The sequence below is a fragment of the Amblyraja radiata genome, chromosome 5, assembly GCF_010909765.2.
Source record: "Amblyraja radiata isolate CabotCenter1 chromosome 5, sAmbRad1.1.pri, whole genome shotgun sequence".
Taxonomy (NCBI): Eukaryota; Metazoa; Chordata; class Chondrichthyes; order Rajiformes; family Rajidae; genus Amblyraja; species Amblyraja radiata.
Window position 1 is genome coordinate 61843056 of NC_045960.1, and position 27440 is coordinate 61870495.

The 27440-nt window shown below is 43.5% G+C and overlaps 1 protein-coding gene across 1 annotated transcript in view; it reads right to left on the minus strand.

Annotated features, from left to right (window-relative positions):
- Positions 1-27440, minus strand: part of xkr6 (XK related 6) — a 348253-nt gene that overhangs the window by 22112 nt on the left and 298701 nt on the right. The gene's annotated exons all lie outside the window — the stretch shown is intronic.

Sequence of the window (27440 nt, forward strand, 5' to 3'; positions counted from 1 at the left end):
TTATTTCTAAGACAATACTTTGTAGAAGGTTCATGGATCTCAGACAACTAAATCAGCGTACTACAGAAGAGCTATTGTTTGGAATTCCACTTGCCAGTAAAACTCACTGGAATATATTTTTAACGTTGGGAATGCATTGTCCATTCTGAAGCAAAGTTGAATATTTCTAATGCGATTAATCATGCAAGATTTTCTGTGGTTGCCCACTGTTCACTTCCACTCAAAGTGAATGTCTTAACTTGTACAATCCTCACCACTACTTGTACTGCCTACATTTTTGTGGACAATCATATACATCAGGCAATATTTCTCACAATCTATTCCCATTTCCTAATCAATTATAATGGTGTTATTTAAATACATTGATTGCATTTCATTATTCTTGCATTTCATTAAATTGTTATTATCTTAATGTCTTCACACGTGACATTTTGAAAGCTTTGTTGATTTTTGATAAATAAATATTGTTTATTAAATGTATTCTAGGAAAATAAAAGTATAAGAGGCAGTATAGGTCCTTCATCCCATAGGTTTGCTCTGACTTTCTGTTGCATTTGACATAAATTACATGTCAGCTTTCTGAATAGATTTTGCTTTAATAAATGCCATAAAATGTTATCCAACAAAAATGTCAGTTGGGAAAGCTTTAATTGTCACAGTATCCTCTGCATTTTGGTGGAGACAAATTTTCACTCCAAAATGGCCTTGCATTAATTTTAAGAATACATTTCCTTGTTCTTGATTTCCCCATCAAAGATAAATTCTTTGCATCTACCCTAGCAAATCCTGTAAATACTTTAAATACTCTGGGAAATGCATTTCAAAGTCTTGTTCGGAGGAAGTCTTGTGAATGAATAAAATGCTAAAATGTATTTTTAATACCAGCAATGCATAAGACATATGGGATTTAATACATCCCTGTTGAATACATCAAAGCACATTTAATTATATCATAATATGATAGGCAAAATATTCCATTGATCATTTCAAGCTCTGGACGATTGGCATGACCAACCCGTTCCCCTCTATGACACAACCCTCCTAGTACCGGACTCTTGTCCCAAATCCCTGCTATCAACTCTCACCCCGTCTTCTTGGCATTAAAGTCGTACAATAATGAAACAGTCCCTTCAGCGTATTGAGGCCACACAGAACATCAAGCACCTTTTTTAATCTGATTGGTCTGTAAGCAAATAAAAAGTCTTTTAACAGTCCAGTGTGGTTGAAAATGTCACTGTAGACAGATGTTTGCATGTTGCATTCCCATTGGTGTCATTGAATAATTTTTTTTCCTGAAAAAGAAGTGATTGAAGAATGAAAATCCTGCTGAAGAAACAGGAAACAAATTTCCCAACAGGAACTAAAGCACCCAGACTTTCAACAATGCAGCAGAATTTTGTTCTGAATTTCTCACCCAATCTCATCAGCTGAAAGTGTTGTAAAGATTAAATATTCTATGTCTTTGTTTCTGGTTTGTTGACCTACGAGCACATAAGTTTTATTGTTAACAAATTGATTCTGCACAGGATGCACTGTTTTTCTTTAGGCATCTAACACTGTCAGATGAAAGGTTAAAAAAAACAGTTCTTAGCACCTGTCAATATTTACAGAGATGGATTCACAGAGAAAACCGGAAAGGCACTCCACATGAATACTGCTTACTTTGAAATGCTATCTGTTTCAATTCAACCTTCATGAATTCATGGTAAGAAAAAAAATCTATGTGCATAAAATTTTTCAATTATGGAATTTACACTTGATCCCTGTTTGGAAATCTTATCTTCTACTATTTTCTGCTTTGACTTGTAGACCAGAGGTGATTGCTACAACTCCACTGAATAATCAGATGTATTTCTGATTAGCCAGCTTCTGGCACATGGAAAACTCAATTCCATGCATAAGCTTGTTGAAACCATACTATTGTGAATAATATTTGTGTAGACTTCTGATTTCCATTATGTAGAGTGCATACTCTCTCCGTGTACAAACCATCCTCATGCATTCATTACCTCAGTCCACCCCTATGTACTGCTGGTTCAATCAGCTAATATCATGACGCTGACAAGCACAAGCCAGATACAAACATTCTGCTGCTCGTCCAGTTGGTACAACAACCTACTATTCTTTTGAAAAGTTAATTTGATGAATTACCCAAGATTGAACAGAAACAATTCCACCCTTCTCTGTGCACTATTCTTTCACTAAAAAAACCCTGAAATATCAGGCTAAAGATACTTGGCTTAGTTCCATTCTCTCAATCAGACCACTGGAAATCATTGCTGATGATTTCAGATCCAAAATAACATATTGCAACTGACAGAAACATAGGCAGCGAGTGGTAGGAACTGGTAATTTGGGTCTGGGAATCCCTATGATTCTAGCCTGCTGGGAGATTGATCAATATGCTAAGTGATTGGAAGCATAACAAGTAATAGATGGTACATTGCAATGACCAGGAGTTTCACTCTGGTATTGCCTGTAGCCTCAATGGGTAGGCTATTTTATAATTGATTTACTAGCCCTGAATGAAGGGGAGTGTCAGCTATGCAAGTAGCACACACCTCCATATTCTCCATATTCTTTGCTGAAGCCTACACACTCAACTGTTGCAATCTCTGAGAATAGATAGCAGCCAGCATACATTTTACCTTAGCATATCTCCTTTCCATGGAAAAATGAAGAAAGTATTTATTTTGTGAGATTAGTTTCCTGGCACCAGTAGTTTTATTAATTCATGAACCAAATTTGGACTGATATGACAAATACAATAGTCTGCAAAGGTCTGGCTGTGGAATCAATACGGCGTATTCCCATTCAAAGCCATAGGTATGGTTGTTTGGAGATGAATGGAGATGAGGGAAAGGGGGAAACTGCCTTTCAGGGTCCCTACCTGGTCGGAGAGGCAGCTTTTCTCCGGGCTGCAGCTTCGACCCGTCCTCGCGGCCTACCAGCGGGCCTGGAGCGGCGTTTTCTGTCGCGGACCGCCCAGAACCTCGGCTTCGGCGGCGGCACAGCGCTGGAGCGCTATCATGGAGCGGGCGATGCCTTGCCTGGGCTGAGACCGCCGTGAGCTGAGACCGCCGGGTAAAACATCGCGGAGCTGCGGGACTGTGGAGCGGTCAGCTGCGGGCGGCGGCGCCGAACTTTACACCGGGAGCCTGGGATCTCGTGACGAGATCGGCAATTGTGGAGCTCCAACCGGCGCGGCCTTGTCGGCTTCGGCAGCCGCGGCCTCCAGTACGGAGGGGGCCGTTCCAGGGTTCCCATGCCGCTGTGAGGACTCTCCCGACGCCGGAGCACCACCACCCGGCGAGAACGGCCAGGAACATCGGGCCTCCGTAGAGGCAACTGTGGAGGCCTCAATAGGCCCGACTATGGGTGAACTGGGGTTGGGGACTGGACTTTGTGCCTTCCCTCATGGTGGGAGCCATTGTGGGGGGATGTTCTTTGTGTTTAAGACTCTCATTGGTGTTATGTGTGTATTCTTTCTTTGTGTGCTGCAAAATAGCAAAAAGCATTTCACTTCATTACACCTCGGTGTATGTGAATGTGACCAATAAAATACCTTTAATACCTTTGAATAAAGGGAATAACATAACTGTGGCAGCTTCCATTGTGATGCACACAATATTAAGTTATTAAGTCTTTTAAGAGACACCTTAGTAGACGTGCTTGGGTGTAAAACTTGATAAGTACAAGGTTCTTGCGGTGCAAGTTCTCCCATCACCTGTTCAGTGAAATGTCCATATTGGACATGGTTCAAAATTAGCCAGCATGGATCTGTGACTAACATTGAAAAGGAAATTACACAGAGCACATGATAAATGGCCAATCCATCATCACCCATTTGTTGTTGATGCAACAAGTGGTGTCAGCAAGACATATGTGGGAGGTCTCTGTGAAATGAATTCTCGAGGAGAAAATGCAATAGCACCAAATAATTGGTTAATTACATAGACACTAATAGGTGAATAGCAAATGAGATGCTTCAATAAAATGCAGAAGTTCCCAGTGGGTGAGACTGCTGAAGGAATGAACAAGTGAGAATGTTCACTGAATCAAGTGAATTGTCACATGCTACAGGTTTTCTGCAATTTAGTGGCACTTGATGCATTACTTTAAACATTTACTCCTTCCATGACCAGCTCATCTTGGGTACAGGGCATTCCATCTAATAATTGCACTGCAGTTACTTGCAGCTACACCTCACACCTCCTCAGCCTCATCCACCAAGGCAGACAAGGAGAGCCGTTGCATGGGAACATCATCACCCTATAGGTTCCTCTCCAATGTGCACACCATTCCAATTTAGAAACGTATCCTTCACCAGAGGGACGGCGGTGTTTAATGGAGGTGACTCACCATCAACATCCTCAAGGACCACCAGATTAATAATGAATGCTGGTCTTGCCAAACAAACTGAAACATGTATAAAGAAGAATAAATAAATGTGATGAATTGCAACCGTTTCATGTGTGAGGTCATAGAATTGCTGAAAATACTTCTGCCCTGGGCTGTCCATTTCACTGAACCACACTCACAGGATGCATTCAGGATCTGATCTGAATGGTGAGTCTTGGTGTGCCATACATACATTTGATGAACTGGAGCATGTAATCAATGCAAATACTACTTTCTTAAGATAATTGCACATTTTTGGAGGCTGAAGTGATTGCATTCATTTCAAGCCTATTCAGTGAGTAGTTTCTGTTTTCGGAATGCAGTGAAAGATTTTTGTTTCAATTGTTGTTCTTTGCAAATTACTTTCACACATGTGAGTGAAACACACTTTATAACATGCGGGAGATGTTACACATATTAATGGGCCTGTCCCACTTAGGCGATTTTTCAGGCGACTGCCGGCGACTGTCAGAGTGGAACAAACACACACATAATTTCCTTCACCAGCCCGTTATGCAGGCATGGGACAGTGCAAGTGGGGGAGCGCTGTCTTACAGTGCACAGCCAATGTGATACAGACACACACCGCGATGAACAGGAAGGTTGGCGCTGTAATTAAGATGGCTAAGCACAGTGTCAGGTAAGTCCTTTAAAAGGGGGGGGGGGGGGGGGAGAGGGGGGAGAAGGGGGGAGAAGGGGGGAGAAGGAGTGGAGACAACTTTTAAGAAGCCAGAGATACACGCTGTGAAGTTCGGCGGACATTTAACATTACCAGTCGGTTATCTTTGGTTCTGAAAACTACTGCTTACGTTTTTTGTCCCAATGAGCCAATGAAATCCACTGGTCAGCACCGGCTACAACTTACAAGAACCTTCAACCTCCTGACAACCCACTAGGACCTCCTGGCGACCCTCCTACGGCACAACTATTCTCGCTACTCTCCATGGCGGCATCATTCTGGTCGCCGCTAATTTTTCAACATGTTGAAAAATTCGCGGTGACATAATGAGGCCGCGACTAGTTCCCAGAATGCGGGAACTACTCACAACCATGAAGGCGACTCCCGCGAACATGTGGCGACCATGTGACGACTGCATAGTCTCCTGCAGTCGCCTAAAACGTTGCCTAAGTGGGACAGGCCCATAAGAGTACTATAAACTAAGTTTAGCTTAACATTAACTTCCTAAAGGGCAAGGCGTTGTGTGATGGTGAAGCCTGCCACTTCCTCTGGCACTTAGAATACAATCTCCAGCTGATTGGTGTCTAAGATGCAGAGATACACATAGATTGTACAAACTGCCTGCTTCCTCCATGATTCTGCACAGTTAATTGTGGTTAACAGTGGGTATCACTGAAAGGTGTAATTTCAATTGCTGCACTCTAGCCAAAACATTTTAGATGCTAAATATTTTAGTGATGCTTATGACAGGATACCTGCCATTGATATACAGGCACATATTTTAAAATATAGTGCTCTATTAAAAGATAGGGCTGATTTTATTGTGGGAAAACTAAAAATTGCAACGAGACATGTTATTTTGTAATTCTATACACTTGTCATAATTGAAATGCATTTTAACAACAGTACTTACAGTAAATTAAGAAATATTCCTATTTATTTCAGTGCATAGTCTTTTTATAGTGATTAATGCGACATGCATTATAAATTCGTTACAATATAGAAATCCTTCCTCCAGTTACATCAGCTGATCTCATTGGGCTATAAAAACATTCTCAGTTTCTTCTCTTTGTGACCTTTGTAGCTCTTCTTTGATAGAAAATAAATCATGTCCTACATCCGGACGACAGTTTGATTGCTAATCGCCACGTTTATTTCAGCAGCTAATGTCAATTTGCCTCACTAATTGGTCTTTATCAAACTACACATAGAGACCTACTATTTATTTTAGTTTTACTCCTTGAATCGGGAATTCCATCTGCTCCAAAATGAATGAATGGAATAAAGATTTAAAAAAACCACACCAAGTGGTGGAGTAACTCAGCAGGACAGGCAGCATCTGTGCTGGACATGGAATGGCAATGTTTCAGGTCGGGAATCTTTTTCAGATTGAAGGGATGCCGCCTGACCTGCTGAGTTACTACAGCAGTTGATGTTTTTATTTGTAAACCTGGTGATGCTCTGCCAGGCCTGTATTGCAGCCATCTTTAGCTTATGCTTGTTTTGGGGCTAGTCCCCTTCAGTTTTCTCTTCAGCATATAAAAGGCATGCTCAATTGGGTTCAGGCAGGTGATTGACTTGGCCATTCAAGAATTGACCATTTTTAAACTTTGAAAAACTCCTTTGATGCTTCAGCAGTATGTTTGGGATCATTATTTTGCTGTAGAATGAACCGCCGGCCAACGTGTTTTGAGGCATTTGTTTGAACTTGAGCAGATAGGATGTGTTTATACACTTCAGAATTCATTGACAAATCCACACCTGACTCCTGAAGAGTGTTTCTGATCTGTCGGACAGGTGTTCGGGGGTTTTTCTTTATTATAGAGAGAATTCTTCTGTCATCAGATATTGAGATCTTCCTTGGCCTGCCAGTCCCTTTGGTATTAGTAAGCTCACCAGTGCTCTCTTTATAGACAATAGGTGCACGAGTAATTCATTCGGCCCCTCAAGCCAGCACCGCCATTCAATGTGATCATGGCTGATCATCCCCGTTCCAGCGCAGGTTCGCAGAATCAGCAGGTACAGTAAGCACAGTACCTGGAAACAACGGGGAGGTCTCCATTGTGTCTGGAAACGTGGCCGACGGGCAGGACATCAGGTCAGACTGAAGCACAGGGGACTTCAACCCCCTCTCCCTACCGTCCTACTCGCCAATGTACAGTCCCTTGAAAATAAAGTGGAGGACAAGAGCAAGGCTGCTTTATCAAAGGGAGCTGAGGGAATGCTCTGTTCTGTTTCACAGAGACATGGCTCACCCCCAGCTCCCCAGACTCAGCCGTTCAGCCTGATGGTTTCTCCATCCATCGCATGGACCGTACACTGGCATCTGGGAAAGGGAGAGGAGGGGGCATCTGCCTCATGGTCAACTCTGCTCAGATGTGGCAGTCCTGTCCAACTCCTGGTCTCCACGCCTGGAACATCTGGCGGTGAAGTGCCGTCCCTTCTACCTACCAAGGGAATTCGACTCCATCATCCTGACCGCGGTCTACATCCCTCCCCAGACTGACGTCCATCTGGCACTGGAGGAGCTGCACGCCGTGGTCAATAAGCACCAGAAGGCTTACCCCGAGGCATTTACCACCAAAGCCGGGGATTTTAACAGAGCCAACCTTAAGAAATTGCTCCCAACCTTCCACCAACATGTCTTCTGCAGCACCAGAGCAACAAACCCCCTCGACCACTGCTACACAACCATTAAGGATGTCTATCGTTCTATCCCTCGCCCTCACTTTGGAAAATCCGACCATATCGCAGTGCTGCTTCTTCCTCCCTACAGGCAGCAATTGAAGAGCGCACCCCCGGAGGTGAGGACTGTTCAGCGCTGGTCGGGGGGGGGCTGAGGAACAACTCCAGGACTGTTTGGAGTCTGTAGACTGGGCAATGTTCAGGGACTCGGCAACGGACCTGAACGAATACGCCACAGTCGTTACAGACTTCATAAAGAAATGTGTGGAGGACTGCATCCCAACAAAAAACTTCCGAGTGTTTCCCAATTAGGATGAATTATGAGATCCGCACTATTCTGAAGACCAGACACCGGGCATTCATGTTCGAAGATAGAGGTCTACAAGAAGTCCAGATACGACCTTGGTAAGGCCATCAAAAAGGCCAAAAGGGACTTCTGCTCCAAGCTGGAGGAGGAGACGGATGTTAGGCAACTGTGGCGGGGCTTGAATGCCATCATAGGAACATAGAAAATAGGTGCAGGAGGAGGCCATTCGGCCCTTCGAGCCAGCACCGTCATTCATTGTGATCATGGCTGATCGTCCCCAATCAATCACTACCTACAAGGCGAAATCAGGATACCTGATGGTATACCCAGTTGTGTTCTGAAAACCTGTGTGGACCAACTGGCTGGAGTTTTACGGACATTTTCATTCTCTCACTTCTGAGGTCTGAGGTTCCCACCTGCTTTAAAAGGGTATCAATAAAACCGGTGCCCAAGAAGAGTAAGGTGACTTGCTTCAATGACTATCGACCAGTGGCATTAACGCCTGTGGTGATGAAGTGCTTTGAGAAGCTGATCATGGCGCAAATCAACTCATACCTCAACAAAAACCTGGACCCACTGCAGTTCGCTTACCGCCACAACAGATCAACGGTGGATGCGATCTCACTGGCTCTCCACTCCGCTCTGGACCACTTAGACAACAAAAACTCATATGTCAGGCTGATATTCATTGACTACAGCTCGGCATTTAATACAATCATCCCCTCCAAGCTGGTTACCAAGCTCTCAGATCTGGGTCTCTGCTCATCCCTCAGTAATTGGATCCTCGACTTCCTCATTCACAGACCACAGTCTGTTCACATTTGTGGAAATGTGTCAGCCTCGATAACAATCAGCACGGGAGCACCTCAAGGCTGCGTGCTCAGCCCCCTGCTGTACTCACTGTATACTCATGACTGCGTAGCCGATCATGGGGCAAACTCCATCATCAAGTTCGCTGACGACACCACTGTTGTGGGACGTATCACTGATGGAGGTGAGTCGGAGTATAGAAGTGAGATCGACCGACTGACCAAATGGTGCCAGCACAATAACCTGGCTCTCAACACTAGCAAAACCAAGGAACTAATTGTGGACTTATATCAATGGGTCGATGGTGGAAAGGGTCAAGAGCTTCAAATTCCTCGGCGTGCATATTTCCGAAGATCTCTCCTGGTCCCAGAACACTGATGCAATCATAAAGAAAGCACATCAGCGCCTCTACTTCCTGAGAAGATTACAGAGAGTCGGTATGTCGAGGAGGACTCTCTCGAACTTCTACAGATGCACAGTAGAGAGCAACTTGTGCGCCCAGGAGCGGAAAAGACTGCAAAAAGTTGTAAACACTGCCCAGTCCATCATCGGCTCTGACATACCTACCATCAAGGGGATCTACCACAGTCGCTGCCTCAAAAAGGCTGGCAGCATCATCAAGGACCCACATCATCCTGGCCACACACTCATCTCTCTGCTGCCTTCAGGTAGAAGGTACAGGAGCCTGAAATCTGAAACAACCAGGTTCAGGAATAGCTCTTCCCCACAGCCATCAGACTATTAAACTCAACTCATACAAAATCTGAACTTTAATTAGCATACTGCACTTTATATGCTTATTTATGTGTGTGTATATATATATTAAATGGTATATGGACACACTGATCTGTTCTGTATTATTTATGCCTGCAATATTCTGTTGTGCTGAAAGCAAAGCAAGAATTTCATTATCCTATCTGGGACACATGACAATAAACTCTCTTGAATCTTGAATCTTGAACAATCAGTGCCCAGTTCCTGCCTTCTCCCCATATCCCTTGACTCCGCTATCTTTAAGGACCCTCTCTTGAAAACCTCCAGAGAACCAGCCTCCACCGCCCTCTGAGGCAGAGAATTCCACAGACTCACAACTCTCTGTGTGAACTAGTTTTTCCTCATCTCCTTTCTAAATGGCTTATTCTTAAACTGTGGCCCCTGGTTCTGGACTCCCCCAATATCGGGAACATGTTTCCTGCCTCTGGCGTATCCGAACCCTTAATAATCTTATATGTTTCAATAAAATTCCCTCTCATTCTTCTAAATTCCAGAGTATACAAGGAATTCAAGGCCGCTCCATTTATCAACATCTTAATGATGTTCCCAGCAGTTGATTTTGGCGAGCCAAAGGTTTGGCTGATGTATCTAACAGTTTTATTCTTGTTTCTCAGTCTCATAATGGCTTCTTTGACTTTCATTGACATAATTTTGGGTCTCATTTTGATAAACAGCAATAAAAGTTTCTAAAGGTGATGGAAAGATTGGAGGAAAGACTAGGTGCTGAGAGCTCTCTTATACCTGCATTAAGGAGGCAATTAAACACAACTGAGCAATTACAAATGCCTGTGAAGCCATGTGTCCCAAATATTATGGTGCCTTGAAATGGGGGGACTATGTATAATCACAGCTGTAAATTTTACATGGTGAAACTAAAATGTATAAAAATACCCTTTAATAAAATCTGACAATTTGCACTTTAACCACATGTGATTATTTATGTTACAAATCTCAAATTGTGGTGTACAGAGGCAAATAAATAAATTATGTCTTTGTCCCAAACATTCTGGATGGCACTGAAGGTAGTACTAAACCTGCTATTCATTGGGATCCATAGAAACATAGAAAAATAGGTGCAGGAGTAGGCCATTCGGCCCTTCAAGACAGCACCGCCATTCAATATGATCATGGTTGATCATCTAAAATCAGTTGCCCGTTCCTGCTTTTTCCCCATATCCCTTAATTCATTTAGCACTCAGAGCTAAATCTAACTCTCTCTTGGGTCTGTTCATGACAGTGCACCTGGGGAGCAGCATTTGATTCCAATTGTAACACAATCTGTTCTACACGTGCACTGGGTTTTTCAGACTGGTACTGGTTGAGTCATGATAATTTGTACTGCATCACATTCTAACCCATTCATTCAACAATCAATGTTAAGGCACTTGTCTTCAAAGGGCACCTCTACCATTAAACTACAGTACTACTGGGAAGCTACTGTACACTCTGAACAGATGACCGCAAACAAAGTCAGCTGTAAATGGATTGCAAACCCTCCCTCTCCTCCCGCCAACATCCTCAGCGTTTCATTGATGCAAACCCAATGAAATAGGGAACCCGGATGCTCTGCACCAGGGGCCAAAATGAAGCCCCAGTGGCAAGAATTGCCAACAGAAAACGTAGTCAACAGTGAACCATGTACTAGCTGGGAAGGTGGAGGAAGAAAAATGTCATGTTTTCGCACGTTTTGTCAAGGTGAATATTGTAACTCGAGATGTCAACAGCAGCACATGCATCGTTTCCTTAACAGCCGCTCAGAGATCAAATTCACCACACCTTACGCACAGCCTCAGATATACCATACAAATGTTTACTATATACCAGTCCGCACATACACCATAACCAGGCATAGACACATCATATAGACGTAAAAATATCAATGTGTTAATTAGGAGCAGGAGTACGATAGATCATGGCTGATCTTATTATAACCTCAATTGCCTTCTACTGCTTACCCGTGGTAATTCCCATGCTTATCAATAATCCACCTCTGCCTTAGAAATATTCTACTTATATCTTTCTGTGAGGAAGACAGTTCCAAAGCGTCACAACATTAGAGGGAGAAAATGATGTCTCATAAGCCATAAACAGGCAATCCCTTATTTTTAAACAGTGATGTCTGGTTATGGATTTTCCTACAATAGGAAAAGTCCGCTCCACATCCACACAGTCATGTTGCTCTTTTGGTTCAATGAAGTCCTCTCTTCCTTTTCCAAACAGCAGCACATGCAAGTCTATCCCCCGCTCCCCTCACCCATTGTCCATTTAGACAATGTCCACTGCCCTGCCCTTATCATTCCACTTGGATACTCCTCAAATAACTCAATTGAATTTATATTCTTGAGTAACTCATTTTCGAGAGAACTTGTGAACAAATGAGGGAAGATTTTCTTAACACACCACACATCATAGAAACATACAACACATAAATAGGTCCTTCAGCCCATCAGGCCCACACTGACCATCAACCAGCTGTTCACACTAATCCTACAATAATTCAATTTTTATTCTCTCCAATTTCCCCATCATCTCCTCCCCACCCCTGACCCTACCACTCACCTACACTAGGGGCCAATTAAACTACCAACCCTCGTATGTTTACAATGTGAGAGAAAACCAGAGCACTGGACTAAATCCATCCAGTTACAGGGAGAACATGCAAACTCCGTGCAGAGGTCAGGATTGGACCTGATGTCCTTGAACTGTGAGGCAGTAGCTTTACTAGCTGCACTACTGTGCTGCCTTTGAACACTACACATCATCAACAATAACTAGTCATCTCGGATGTGTCTCTGCATCCAAACCAACCTTCAATATTCTAGTTTTTGAATTGAACATTGAATACCTTTATTTGTCATTCAGACCTTTCGGTCTGAACGAAATGCTGTTGCCTGCAGCCATACATGTAATAATAACAAAACACAATAAACACAAATTAACATCCACCACAGTGAGTTCACCAAACACCTCCTCACTGTGATGGAGGCAAAAGTCTTAGAGTTACTGTCTCTTCCCTCCTCTTCTCCCTCTGCGCCGAGGCGAAAACCCCACCGGGCGATGGCGGCCCGGGGGGTGGTCGAAGCTGCCCGCAGCTGTTGCAACGGGTGCTCCGGAAAACAGGCACCAGCCAGTGACCTGCAAGCTCCCGACATTGTCCTCCACCGGCCCGCGGCCGAGCCCAGGATCCAGGTCGCCGCCGCCTCAGCCGCCGTAGCACCGTCTCCGCTCCGCACCGGGCCGCCCACAAGGCAGCGTCTCAGCCCCGCACCGGGCTGCTCACACGGGAGCACCTTCCAGCCGGTAGCCGTGCCGGCCGCACAGGAGTGTCTCAGCTCCGCACCAGGCCGCTCGCTCGGGAGCGCCTTCCAGCCAGTAGCCGTGCCGGCCGCACAGGAGTGTCTCAGCCCCGCACCGTTCGCCCTCACCGGAGCGCTGAGTCGTGCCGCTACCCGGACGTCGCCACAGCTCGAAGACGGCCAGCCTCGCGTTGGTGAGTCCTGGCTGGCTCTACCTCCGGACCCTCGAGGTCGGTCGCAGGTTGGAGGCCGCCAGCTCCGCCATTAGGCCTCAGCGCAGACGGGGGAAGAGAAGGGGGATATGACAAAAAGTCGCATTCCCCCGAAGGGAGAGACAGAAAGCTCTGTTTCACCCTCCCCCCACACACACATAACACCCCCTAATAACCAAAAAAATTACTAAACTAGACAAAAAAAACCAACATAAAAAGTAAAAACAGACAGACTGCAGGCGAGCCGCAGCTGTATCACAGCGCCGCCACTTCCATCCAGAGATGCTGCCTGTCCCTCGTATGTTTACAATGTTTTCAATCTGTACATACACATCAGATAGATTGCCCATTTTGTTCTTGAGGAACATATACTTAATGTTCAACTGCAAAACACATAAAAGAATATTAAGCTTGGCAATTCAGACATAGGCATATCCAATTTTATTTGCATCACATACAATATGAAATTATAAGAATTCATTTTAAGTGCAATTTTGTCGTACTGACAATTTTACAAAACTAATAGCTTTGGGATAAAATCGGCAATCTTCAGGGATGTGTGTTTATAAGGTGTGTTTTTCTACCCAACAAATGCAGAAAAATATATTTTTCCCAAACCCAAAAAAATATTTTTTTACAAAAGACACAACACAACAGTAAATTAGTACAGTTAATTAGTCCCTGGTGAGATAAGAATTTACAGTCCTGATGGCCTGTGGGAAAAACCTCTCTGTTTTCGCAGCATGACAGCGGAGGCGTTTGCCTGACCGTAGCAGCTGGAACAGTCCGTTGCTGGGGTGGTAGGGGTTCCCCATAATGTTGAACGTTGGTCTTTTAATGACCCAGATTCAGCAGAACCATGGTTAGTAAAACCTGTGAATAAATAAGAACTGAAGATAGACACAAAATACTGGAGTATCTCAGCGGGACAGGCAGCATCTCTGGATGGAAGGAATGGGAACATGTTGGTATAATATAAGAACTGATATTTTACGTGGCAGTGATATTGGAAATCCTGCTGGAGGTATATTTTGTGTGTTGTGCTACTGTTGACATCGTCTGGCAGGGTTTACCAAGGAAAAGGCAGTTCTGGGAGAAATGACAATCCAAAATATCTGGAAACAAGTCTCCTGGTGAGTTCTGAGACACCCAGAAATTAGTGCAATATTGCAGTCCTCTGAGCTCAGCCAATTTTCACCAGCACTGCTTTGTATACATATTTATGTATACATGTATACATTATTATCAAGATAATAATTTAATATTGTCAAGCAAAGTGCTTTTACCTACAGATAGTTATACTTATATTAGTGAGGCCTGGCACACCACATCATGGCTGGACCACTGTATTAGTACAGCTGATGCACTTGCCTCATTGGGGTGTATGAGCATTCTGTACGGGGCAGCAATGACTGATCATATACCTGTTGCTATGACAATAAATGTTGAACACATACCTGTGGTATCCAGAGATAGAAATAGCTTTAATACAGAAAAACTGGACTGGTCAACGCTTATAAAGGAAGACGTCCTAGCCTATTATGCCCATACAGATAAATCCTTAAGCAAAATTCATCTACCTAAAGATGCAATAATATGTAGTAATGTTAATTGTAAAGATATGAAGCATAGGAGAGATATCTGCTTCATGTATAATGATATATTACTATATGTAGGCAGTAAGCCCTACTGCAAGCATAAAAATTAGACACATAACATCAGGCCCGGCTGGAATAAGTATGTAGCTGAGTATCATACTGAAGCCCGTGAAGCAACTAAATCATGGGCTATGGCAGGTCGAACCAGACAGGGGCCTGTGTTTGAGCACAAGAAGCTCACTAATGCAAGATATAAGTATGCTGTTCGCGTCATCTGTAAAAATGAGCAAGCTATGAGGGCTGATTCCATGGCTATGAAGCTGCTAAGTAACAATGCTACAGATTTTTGGAAGGAAGTGAGAGCTCTTAGCAGTTGCAAAACATCTCTACCATGCACTGTAGGTGGAAACTCCGGAACAGCTAATATTGGCGACAACATTATAGCACTTTATTCAACTGTGTCCAAGATGACTTGTATAGGGTGGACAATATTGAGAGTAATGACTCGATGGCGATTATGTCACATGAGGTGTATCATGCCATGAACAAGCTGTCCAACAACAAAGCAAGTGGCTTGGATCATATCTCTGCTGAACATCTTAAGTATGCGAGTATGAGGATAGCTCCTCTCCTTGCTATTTGTTTTACTGGCTTTATGATTCATGGCTTGTTACCAGACTCAATGTTGTCTGTCCTGTTAGTGCCGGTCATTAAGGACAAAGCTGGTAAAGTAGGCAGCCTAAATAATTACAGGCCCATAGCTTTAACCAGCATATTGTCAAAAGTTTTAGAAAGAGTTCTGCTGGATAGAATAAATGAGTTTGTTAACTCCACAGATAACCAGTTTGGCTTTAAAGCTAAACATGGCACTGACTTATGCATATATGCCCTAAAGGAGATTGTAAACACATATAGAGGCAAAAACTCTTCAATCCTTATGTGCTTTATTGATGCTTCCAAAGCCTTTGACCGTGTTAATCACAGAAAGCTGTTTGGTAAAATGAGTCAAAGAGGGGTGCCTAAATACATTGTTAGAATTCTGGCCTACTGGTATGCCCACCAGACTATGCAAATAAAATGGGGCAATAGGGTCTCAGCCCCATTTGGGGTTAGCAATGGTGTTAGACAAGGGGGAATTTTGTCCCCAGTCCTTTTTAATCTATATATTGATGATCTGTCTAGACAATTGAAAGCCTGTAACACTGGGTGCGTGATTGGTAATATTTTAGTGAACCATATTATGTATGCAGATGATCTTGTGGTCTTTAGTCCATCTAGCGCTGGTCTCCAGCAGCTCCTTACTATATGTTCTGTGTATGGTGTGGAACATGACATTAAATATAATGCTAGTAAGAGTGCTGTTATGATCTGTAGAACCAAAGAGGATAAATGTCTAAAATTTCCTGATTTTAAATTGTCTGACAATAATCTTAGTGTCTGTAATAAGGTAAAATATCTAGGGCATATTATTACAGAACAAATGACAGATGATGAGGATATTTATAGGCAACGACGCATGCTGTATGTACAGGCGAATATTCTCTTGCGTAAATTTGGTACGTGTGCAGATGTGGTGAAGATGTCGCTATTTAGAGCATACTGCACACCCCTCTACACTGCGCACCTGTGGTCGAATTATGGAAAGACAAGACTACCGGCCGGTTGCCCTGACTCCAATCCCTATGAAGTGCTTCGAAAGGCTGGTCCTCTCCCATATTAAATCCAGCATCCCTGCCTCACTGGACTCCCATCAATTTGCATACAGGGCAAATAGATCGACAGAGGATGCCATCTCTCTGGCCCTTCACACTGTCCTGACTCACCTGGACAGACAGGGCACGTATGTGAGGATGCTCTTCATTGACTATAGCTCTGCATTCAATACGGTCATCCCCACCAAGCTCACCACCAAACTCCACCAGCTAGGCCTCAGCTCACCGATATGCGCTTGGATCCTGAACTTTCTCACGGAGCGACCGCAGGCAGTGAGACTGGGCCCGCACCTGTCCTCCACCATCACCCTGAGCACCGGCACACCACAGGGTTGTGTACTAAGCCCCATGCTCTACTCTCTCTTCACTCACGACTGTGTCCCTGCATTCGACACCAAAACCATCGTGAAGTTTGCAGACGACACAACAGTGATTGGGCTGATCACCAACGGTGATGAAACAAACTACAGAGCGGAGGTGCAGAACCTGGCGGACTGGTGCGCCAATAACAACTTGGCACTAAACACCTCCAAGACCAAGGAGCTGATTATTGACTTCAGGAGGTCCCATTCTGGAGAATACGCCCCAATCTCCATTTACGGGGAAAGTGTGGAGAGAGTGTCCAGATTTAAGTTTCTGAGCACTCACATTTCAGAAGACCTCACATGGTCCACAAACACCGCCGTGCTGGTCAAGAAGGCACAGCAACGACTGTTCTTCCTGAGGACATTAAAAAAGACTGGTCTGCCCCAACAGCTGCTGACAACGTTCTACCGCTGCACCACAGAGAGCATACTAACGTATGGCATCTCTGTGTGGTATCTCAGCTGCACGGAGGCGGAGAGGAGAGCTCTTCAGCGCGTCGTCAACAGAGCGCAGCGGATCATCGGGACAGAGCTACCAGCCTTGGAGGGCATCTACCACCCGCGGTGCCTCAGGAAGGCCCTCAGCATCCATAAGGACTCATCACACCCTGCCACGGTCTGTTTCAACTACTTCCCTCCGGCAGACGTTACAAGGCCTTCTACGCCCGAACCTCCAGACTCAGGAACAGTTTTATCCCAAGAGCTATAGCGGCTCTGAACCAGCCCTAATGAGTGCCCCCCCACCCACCCCCTTTGGACAGTCTCCCTCAGATGGTCACGTCAATCAATTCAGCTTGCTTATTTATGTATTGTATTTATTTACCTTTCTTGTACATCAGTGGAGCTGCATACTAAATTTCGTTGCACTGACGTGCAATGACAATAAAAGATATTATTATTATTATTATTATTATTATGCAGAGACTAAAGGTGGCATATAACGATGCCATGAGAACACTGCTAAGGAAACCTAGATGGTGTAGTGCCAGTAATATGCAGGAGTCAGTACTTTAGAAGCTATCCTAAGACATCACATGTATAAATTCATTTGCAGGATAAATGACTCTAAAAATGTGATTATTGTGGCCTTGTCAAACATAAGGGTTAACACTACACGCTACAAATCCCAGCTGTGGAGACACTGGTATCATTGTCTCGTTGTAGGACATTGATCATTCGTTTAATCTGGATTTTTAACTTATGTATTGTGTTTTTAAAAAATATATAAATTATGATGTTTTTATGTGAAATACTAAGATTTTATATGTATTTTATGATATTTAATATGCAATGCATTTTTTATGTAATGTTGCCCCTTGTCTGGACCTTGAGTCTGTAATAAAGTTTATTATTATTATTATATGCAAAAAAAGGAGGGAAAAGAGAAAACATCTGGATAAAAGTTCATATTTGAATGCCCCTTGGCTTCCTTGGCATCTTGTCAACAACTAAAGCTTTTCATGGTACTTGGGTACACGTGACAATAAACAAAAGTGAAACTGAAATATGTGTAGAAAGGAACTGCAGATGCTGGTTTAAACCAAAGATAGACACCAAATGCTGGAGTAACTCAGCGGGACAGGCAGTATATCTGGAGAGAAGGAATGGGAACATATTTGTATTAAAATGTGCCATGCCGCCAATTGTCAACAGTACAAATAATGGGTTAACGGAAGAGATCCACTGCTGGCATGAACAGTTTTTACAGTTGAATCACCACCTTTCGTATTGTCATTTATAAAAGTATTAATATGTTTGCCATGGAACAGAATGTGTGAGAAGTTGCTGTGGTGTATAATAATAATGTGTTGAGGTGTTACATTTCTGCTTGGTTATCTGATTACAGTTTGAATCTGATTACTGATTTCACCCACTAGAGGGTGCACATGTATTTCACGTTTTATTTTATACCCAACGCTGTAATATTGGCTCATTTAAGAATATGAATAGGAATACTTTGTCATATGTGACAAGGCACAGTGAGATTCTTTGCTTGCAAAATTATCCAAAGGGGCAAATTACCCAGCTCTTTCCCATCTCTTGATAAATCAAGCATACCCCCTGATTCAGTTTCAGTTTGCATCTCAACCTGTAACCGCAATGCCGTGTCCATCCTTGCCTCCCCTCCACTTCTGAGGCCTTTAATATGTTTGATCCCACAATTCGCCAGATCCTCTCCTCCACAGCTCATCTGCCTGCCACAGTCAAAATGTAGAAGCAAAGAAATGCAGATGCTGGCTAATACGCAAAAGGACACAAAGTGCTGGAGTAACTCAGCGGGTCAGAAGAACATGGATAGGTGATCTTTCACCTTTTTCAGACTGATTGCAGTGGGGGAAAAGAAAGCTGGAAAAGGGGAGAGTCAGGGCAAAGCATGGCAGGTAATAGGGTGCAGCGCAGAGTAGCTTACAACCCAACAATATGAATGTTGAATTGAGTCGAGCAACTACTCGTGGATAAAAACAGTTTTTATGTCTGGTTGTGGCAGACATTTCAATGTAACTTTCAGATTCAATGACCCCCTACTCCCCTCTTCTCTCATCATCTCTAACCATTTCATCCAAAACTCCTCAGAACACATACCATTCCCAATTTCCTCATTGTCCTGTACTCACTAACCTATGTTGCCTCACAATTTTAGAGCAGCATAAATTTTAATTTTTTGTCCGTGTTCTTAAATCCTTTCAAGATTCCTGCAAGATCTTCGAATATTATGACCTTCACCTAATCACTCTGTTTCTCTACATATGCCTCCCCTTTACAACACTACTGAAAGTATTATCTACAGTTCAATTCCTTCCCTAAATCTTTCTTCCTGTCTGCCGCTCATTCCTAGTGAAATATCCTTCCTGAAATCCATATTTTGGGCCAGCCATTGGAACATTCCATTTTACCATTACTTAATTGAATGGTGAGTTCTACACATAAAATACCATTTAAATGTGGGTTATGCCTATTGCTATGGATCTATCTCACTTCTCCAGCAGATCATTTTGTTGGCCCTGTCATGTCCCTACAGATCTTGATCATTAGACATCCACAGTTAACAAATCCAATTGTTTTTAAAAAAATTCTCCCAAAATAAATAACCAATTATTCTATTTTGGTTTTTAGAAAAAAAGTGAAAAGTGCATTTCTTTTTTGCTGGCTCACAGATTATCACCAACTTAATAATTGAAAGTAAAAAATATTGAAAGATACAAGTCCTTCACTGCTTCTCTAATCTGCAGCATTTTTGTTTTATATATGGTTACATAGGGTGTCAATACTCTGCTTAAAGTGTCAAGTTAAAGTTCAAGTGAATTTATTGTCATGTGTCCCTGTATAGGACAATTAAATTCTTGCTTTGCTTCAGCACACAGAACATAGTAGGCATTTACTACAAAACAGATACGCGTGTCCATATACCATAATATAAATATATACACACATGAATAAATAAACTGATCAAGTGCAAATAACAGATAATGGGTTATTAATAATCAGAGTATTGTCCGAGCCAGGTTTAATAGTCTGATGGCTGTGGGGAAGTAGCTATTCCTGAACCTGGTTGTTGCAGTCTTCAGGCTCCTGTACCTTCTACCTGAAGGTAGCAGGGAGATGAGTGTGTGGCCAGGATGGTGTGGGTCTTTGATGATACTGCCAGCCTTTTTGAGGCAGCGACTGCGATAAATCCCCTCGATGGAAGGAAGGTCAGAGCCGATGATGGACTGGGCAGTGTTTACTACTTTTGTAGTCTTTTCCTCTCCAGGGCGCTCAAATTGCCGAACCAAGCCACGATGCAACCGGTCAGTATGCTCTCTACTGTGCACCTGTAGAAGTTAGAGAGAGTCTTCCTTGACAAACCGACTCTCCGTAATCTTCTCAGGAAGTAGAGGCGCTGATCAGCTTTCTTGATAATTGCATTAGTGTTCTCGGACCAGGAAAGATCTTCAGAGATGTGCACGCCCAGGAATTTGAAGCTCTTGACCCTTTCAATCATCGACCCGTTGATATAAATGGGGCTGTGGATCCCCCTCCTACTCCTTCCAAAGTCCACAATCAGTTCCTTGGTTTTGCTGGTGTTGAGGGCCAGGTTATTGCGCTGGCACCATATGGACAGTTGCTCGATCTCTCTTCTATACTCTGACTCATCCCCATCAGTGATACGTCCCACAACAGTGGTGTCGTCAGCGAACTTGATGATGCAGTTCGCACTGTGACTGGCTACGCAGTCATGAGTATAGACAGGGGGCTGAGCACGCAGCCTTGAGGTGCTCCCTTGCTGATTGTTATCGAGGCTGACACATTTCCACCAATACGAACAGACTGTGGTCTGTGAATGAGGAAGTCGAGGATCCAATTACAGAGGGATGAGCAGAGACCCAGATCTGAGAGCTTGGTAACCAGCTTGGAGGGGATGATTGTATTAAATGCCGAGCTGTAGTCAATGAATATCAACCTGACATATGAGTTTTTGTTGTCTAAGTGGTCCAGAGCGGAGTGGAGAGCCAGTGAGATCGCATCCACCGTTGATCTGTTGTGGCGGTAAGCGAACTGCAGTTGGTCCAGGTTTTTGTCGAGGTAGGAGTTGATTTGCTCCATGATCAACCTCTCAAAGCACTTCATCACCACCGGCATTAGTGCCACTGGCCGATAGTTATTGAGGCACGTCACCTTACTCTTCTTGGGCACTGGTATAATTGATGCCCTTTTAAAGCAGGTGGGGACCTCAGACCTCAGAAGTGAGAGGTTGAAAATGTCCGTAAAAACTCCAGCCAGTTGGTCCGTACAGGTTTTTAGAACACGACCGGGTATACCATCAGTTCCAGGCGCTTTTCGGGGGTTCACCCCTCTGAAGGATTTCCTGACGTCGGCCTCTGTGACTGAGACTGAAATGCCATCACAGCGAATGGGGGATCGGGAAGGCACATCAGTATTCTCCCTATCAAAGCGTGCGTAAAACGCATTGAGCTCGTCAGGGATTGATGTTGCTTGGGCCAATTTGAAACATGTTGTGGAAATTCAACAGGCGTGGTAGGGTAGCGACCATATTGAATGGTTGCACTACAGCCAGCAGTGTTCAGCAACTCAAAGGCTTAAGATTGAAGAAGATTACAGAGGATGGTGGACGCTGCCCGTCCATCACAGATACTGATCACCCCATCATCGAAGGGATCTACAGGAAGTGCTGGCTTTAAAAGGCAGCCTTTATCATCAAAGATCCATATCACCTGGGCCACACTCTCATTCCATTCCTACCATCAGGAAGAAGGTATAAGAGTCTGAGATCCGTGACCACTAGGTTCAAGAATGGCTACTTCCCAAGAATTATCAGGCTCTTGAACGCCATACAACAGTAACCGCTACTATGAACTTCTATGGATTGATAGACACAAAAAACTGGAGTAACTCAGCGGGACAGGCAGCATCTCTGCAGGACAAGCAGCATCTCTGGAGAGAAGGAATGGGTGACTTTTCGGTTCGAGACCCTTCTTCAGACTGGTTAGGGATAAGGGAAATTAGAGATATAGACGGTGATGTGGAGAGATAAAGAACAATGAATGAAAGACAAGAAAAAAAATAACGATGGTAAAGGAAACTGGCCATTGTAAGCTGTTTGTAGGGTGAACATGAGGAGCCAGTGCAACTTGAGTGGGAGAGGGATAGAGAGCGAGGGAATGCTGGGGCTATCTGAAGTGAGAGAAATCAATATTCATACCACTGGGCTGTAAGTTGCCCAAGCGAAATATGAGATGCTGTTCCTCTAATTTGCGTTTAGCCTCACTCTGACAATGGAGGAGACTGAGGACGGAAAGGTCTGTGTAGGAATGGGAAGGAGAACTGGAAGGTCAGGTTGGTTCACGTGGACTGAGCGAAGGTGTTCCGCAAAATGATCGCCCAGTCTGCGTTTGGTCTCGCCGATGTATAAGAGTCCACATCTTGAACAACAGATACTGTAGATTAGGCTATGGATTGAGTCTATGGATTGATCTGTGATTGCACTGAGGACTTTTAGCACTAGTATTGTGTTTATTAATTTATTCAAAGTATGTCTATTATATATTGTCATGTTTACTGGCCTGTTATGCAGCTGAGTAGGAATTTAATTGTTCCTTTGTCAGTGCATATGACAATGAAAAACTCTTTCTTTCTCTCTCTTGTCATTAGTAACAATCTTACCAATATACCAAGGACTCTGCCTGCACTGACTCAGACAAATATTATGAATCTCACAGCAGTAGCTGAAGAACATAGGAACATTAAGAACCAGAGTTCGTACTTAGATCAAATGGTGCCAGCACAACAACCTGGCTCTCAATATCAGTAAAACCAATGAACTGATTGTGGACTTTAGAAGAGTAAGGATGTGGACCCACAATCCTGTTTATATCAACAGAACGATGGTGGAGTCAAAAACTTCAAATTTCTGGGCGTGCATATTTCCGAAGATCTTTCCTGTACCCAGCACACTGATTCTATCTATCTATCTATCTATCTATCTATCTATCTATCTATCTATCTATCTATCTATCTATCTATCTATCTATCTATCTATCTATCTATCTATCTATCTATCTATCTCTGATCTTGTGCTCTTCCGGTTTGCATGGTTTTTCTATTTGCACAAAAACAGTACACGATAGCGGTACGATTTTTCGCCACCTTACTCACCATTCTCCTGTGGTCAAGGGCAACAAGTTTTGTTCCGTTCGATGGTATAGTTTAAAAGGTTATTATGGTATAAAAATCTTTAAAAACGCGCATGCGCAGATTAGTCTCCATTCCTGTCAGTCAGCGACACGCCCCTTCCTGCTCGCCGCTCGCCGTCTTTATTGGAGCTGAGGGACGCTCCGCTGTGGCCGGCCGGCGGAGGTCTCCAACCGGACACAATTGTCGGACGGACCAGAAGCAGCCCAGAGCCGGCCAAATGGAAAACGGAGAACCTGATCCCAGCGGAGGCGAGCGACCAGTTACTGATCCGCTCGCTGTGAGTCCACATTGCACCGCCCCTCAGCTCCAGACCCTTCCCTTCTGGTCCTCCTTGCTCGCTGCTGCCCCCCTTCCCCACCACACCCCCTCCCCCCCCACAACCCAACACCACCCCCTTGAGCTCATGTATATTAACACATACATCTAAATTACAATAGGTTGTTTAAAGGGGTCAAAGAGGAAATAACTAAGATTGCGGTCACTGTTTTTCATTTGTTAAATATACAAATCGCGCCTTGGAATTGCAGAGTTCAGTGTCAAAGTTAAACCGATTAGCAATAACTAACTCTCAGAATCCATAATTTGTAGATAAAATTGATAAGTAATTAGAAATTTGTGGATTAATCAAAGACAGCCAGCAGTGATTGGATATAAGTATGTTGTAGATGTTATTCTTGAGAGGTTTTATAAAGGAATTATTGAATAGATAAGTAAAAAAAAGAATGAAGCAGTTGGAATATATATGGAATTTTGAAGTTTGATTAAGAGTTTTAGAAGTTACAGAACATTTGGTATTTTGTAAGAGGAATTATAATAGCATAAATTGAAAGTTGGATGGTTGAGAGATTTCACACTAATCAGATTATAGAGTGGTGTTGCTAAAGAATATACATGACAATGCATGCATGATTCGGACAAAATCTTTGTAGTTTCCAAATTTGCTCACAGCTCAAAAACAAATGCTTTGATAAATTGTAAATAAAATTCAGAAAGATATGCAAACTAATGGAATGTGTTTGGAATGTGGCCCCAGACAAGGGGTCACAGTTTAAGGATAAGGGGGAAGTCTTTTAGGACCGAGATGGAAAAATAACACCACTGCAAAGTCCAATTGCCGGGATCTTTTAAATAGAGCTCATAGTGCATAATTAAAGAACTAATGGTAATTTTCTAGAAGACATTGGTTAAGCTACAGATAGAACATCACTGAAGAGCTGAAGATAGACTACGTAGATAGTGGTGGTGAAAAATTATGGTTATACAGAAAGACTGGAGGTGTCGAAACAATTTTTGCTGAAGTAAAAGAGATAAAGATAAGATTTAAAAGACTAAGATACACTTACTTCTGGCAAGTGTCCCCACAGAGAACTACCAGTAATATCCTCCTGGCAAGTCAGCATATCTCACTTCTATGCCTGCACGTTGAAATGTGGGAAGTCAGAGACAAACCGGAGGGCAGATGCTGTATATTGTATACTGTATACTGTATTACTGTATACTGTTGACGGCTTGATTGGTTTCATGTCTAGTGTTTCTGCTAACTGGATAACGCATCAAAAAATATTTTCACTGTATCTGGGTGTATGTGACAATAAACTAAACTGAATATGTTTGCTACAAAGAGACTGAGACAAGTGAATCTTTTAAGGAGAAAATGGGTAAAGCTTTGAAGCTATGGAAAATATTGGCGGGTGGAGAAGGGCGATTACAATAATTTTGGATGTCTGCTGCTTTTATACATTCTCAATATATCGTGTGTGCTCATATTTCTCAAGCATTTGTTTACTCAAAGTTTTGTTGGTTTTCATATATTGTTGGTTTTAACAAACTTAGAACATAGAACAGTACAGCACAGGAACAAGCCCTTTGGTCCACTATGTCTGTGCCGAACATGATGTCAAGTCAATCTCCACGCCTGCGTGTGATGAATAATCGTTCCATACCCTGCATATCCATGTGCATAACTAAAACCCTCTTAAATGCCACAATCATACTATCACCCCGGGCAGTGTTCCAGGCACCCACCATTCTCCGTGTAAAAAACATGTCCTGCACATCTCCTTTAAACATTGTCCCTCACACTTTAAACCTATGCTCTCTAGTCATTGACACTTTCACCCTGGGAAAAAGGTTCTGACTGTCTGCCCCATCCATCTATGTCCCTCATGATTATTTATACATCTATCCAGCTTCCTCTCAGCCTGTGATGCCTTTAACAATATTTCAGTCTATCTGAGGTATCAATAATTGAAACTGCAGCCAATCCGGTCGTCATTATCACGCTGCTAACTGCTTTTTGGAAGTAGGTCGGTTCTTGTGCGGAAGGGCCGCAACATGGCTTGCCCTCCAGAAAGATATCCACCCTGATGATTTTACTATTTTTGGATTTCACCAGATGGCACCCAAATCTGTAAGTAGTCTAAAATCTTCAGCAGGCACAGTGAAATCAATTATAAATAGCAAGGTCATTTAAATATAATGTTTCCACAAACACTGATATTATATGAACACATATACCTAGAAATTGGATCTCACCCTCTCTAGGAGCAATAAACATGTGCTGCATTCACCAATTTCTATTCCTATTTTACAAATTTGCACTGTAATGCCTTTGGTTCTTTGAATTTCAATCTACTATTTACTGATTTATTTTTTTGCTGTGAAAAATAGTACACTACTCTTCCCCCAGAGGTACACGGTATCAAAATACACTTAATACATTTGGCTCAGACTTTTTAATCAACAAAAACTTTGCTTTTCTAAATGTTTCCAGGAACATATCCAATTTGTAAATCAAGGAGTACCTGTGGCACTAACATTCAGTTAGATGCCCTGCAAAAATTATGGAAAATAGGCAATAATCTGTTAAAAGCAGCACTCACTCTGGCAATGTGTTTCCTTCCTGTTCCGCTCTGCATGAAACACTCACAGCTTTGTTTAGTTTATTTTAGTTTTGGTTGGAGGTACATCATAGAAACAGGCGCTTTGGCCCACTGTGCCCATGCCAACCATCGATCACCCATTCACGTAGTTCTACATTATTCCACTTTCACATCTACTCACCACACATAAGGTGGGCGGCGCGACCGACGTCGCAGCGGCCTCTGCAGTCTGTCTGTGTTTTTTGTTTGTTTTTTTGTCCCGTTGAGGGTATAGTTTGTAGTGGGCTTTTAAATGTGTATGTGTGTGGGGTGGGGGGGGGGGAAACTTTTAAATCTCTTCCCTGCATGGAGACTCGACCTTTTTCTCTGTCGGGTCTCCGTTGTCGTTGGGGCCTAGCACCGTGGAGCGGCCTCCAACGGAACGACCTGGGGGCTCAAGTCACGGAGCCGGCGGAGCTGCGGACCTACCATCGTAGAGCTGGCCAGCTTCGGAGCGTGAGGAGTTCGGAGCGTGGAGAGCTGCGGTGGTGCGCGGCTGCGACCCGACTCCGGTGGATGGTGACACCGGGAGCTCGCTGGTCCCCGGTGGGAGACCACTTTGCGGGGCACCGGCAACGGCGACTTCTCCCGCTCGAATTGCGGGGTTGAGAGTGACCTGGAGCAGGGCCTTACATCGCCTGGCGCGGCTTTAAATGGCCGCGGACTTGCTAGCGCCCGCCGGGGGCTCCAACATCAAGACCCGGGGCAGGGCCTTACATCGACCGGCGTGGCTTTAAATGGCCACGGACTTGCTAGCGCCCGCTGGGGGCTTTGACTTTGACATCGGGAGAGGAATGGAGAGCAGGGGAGAGACAAGACTTTGCCTTCCATCACAGTGAGGAGATTCACTGTGATGGATTTTTGTGTAAATTGTGTTGGTGTGTGTCTTGGTTCTTTTCTTGTATGGCTGCAGAAACCAAATTTCGTTTGAATCTCATGTGAGGTTCAAATGACAAATAAATGGTATTGTATTGTATTGTATCATGG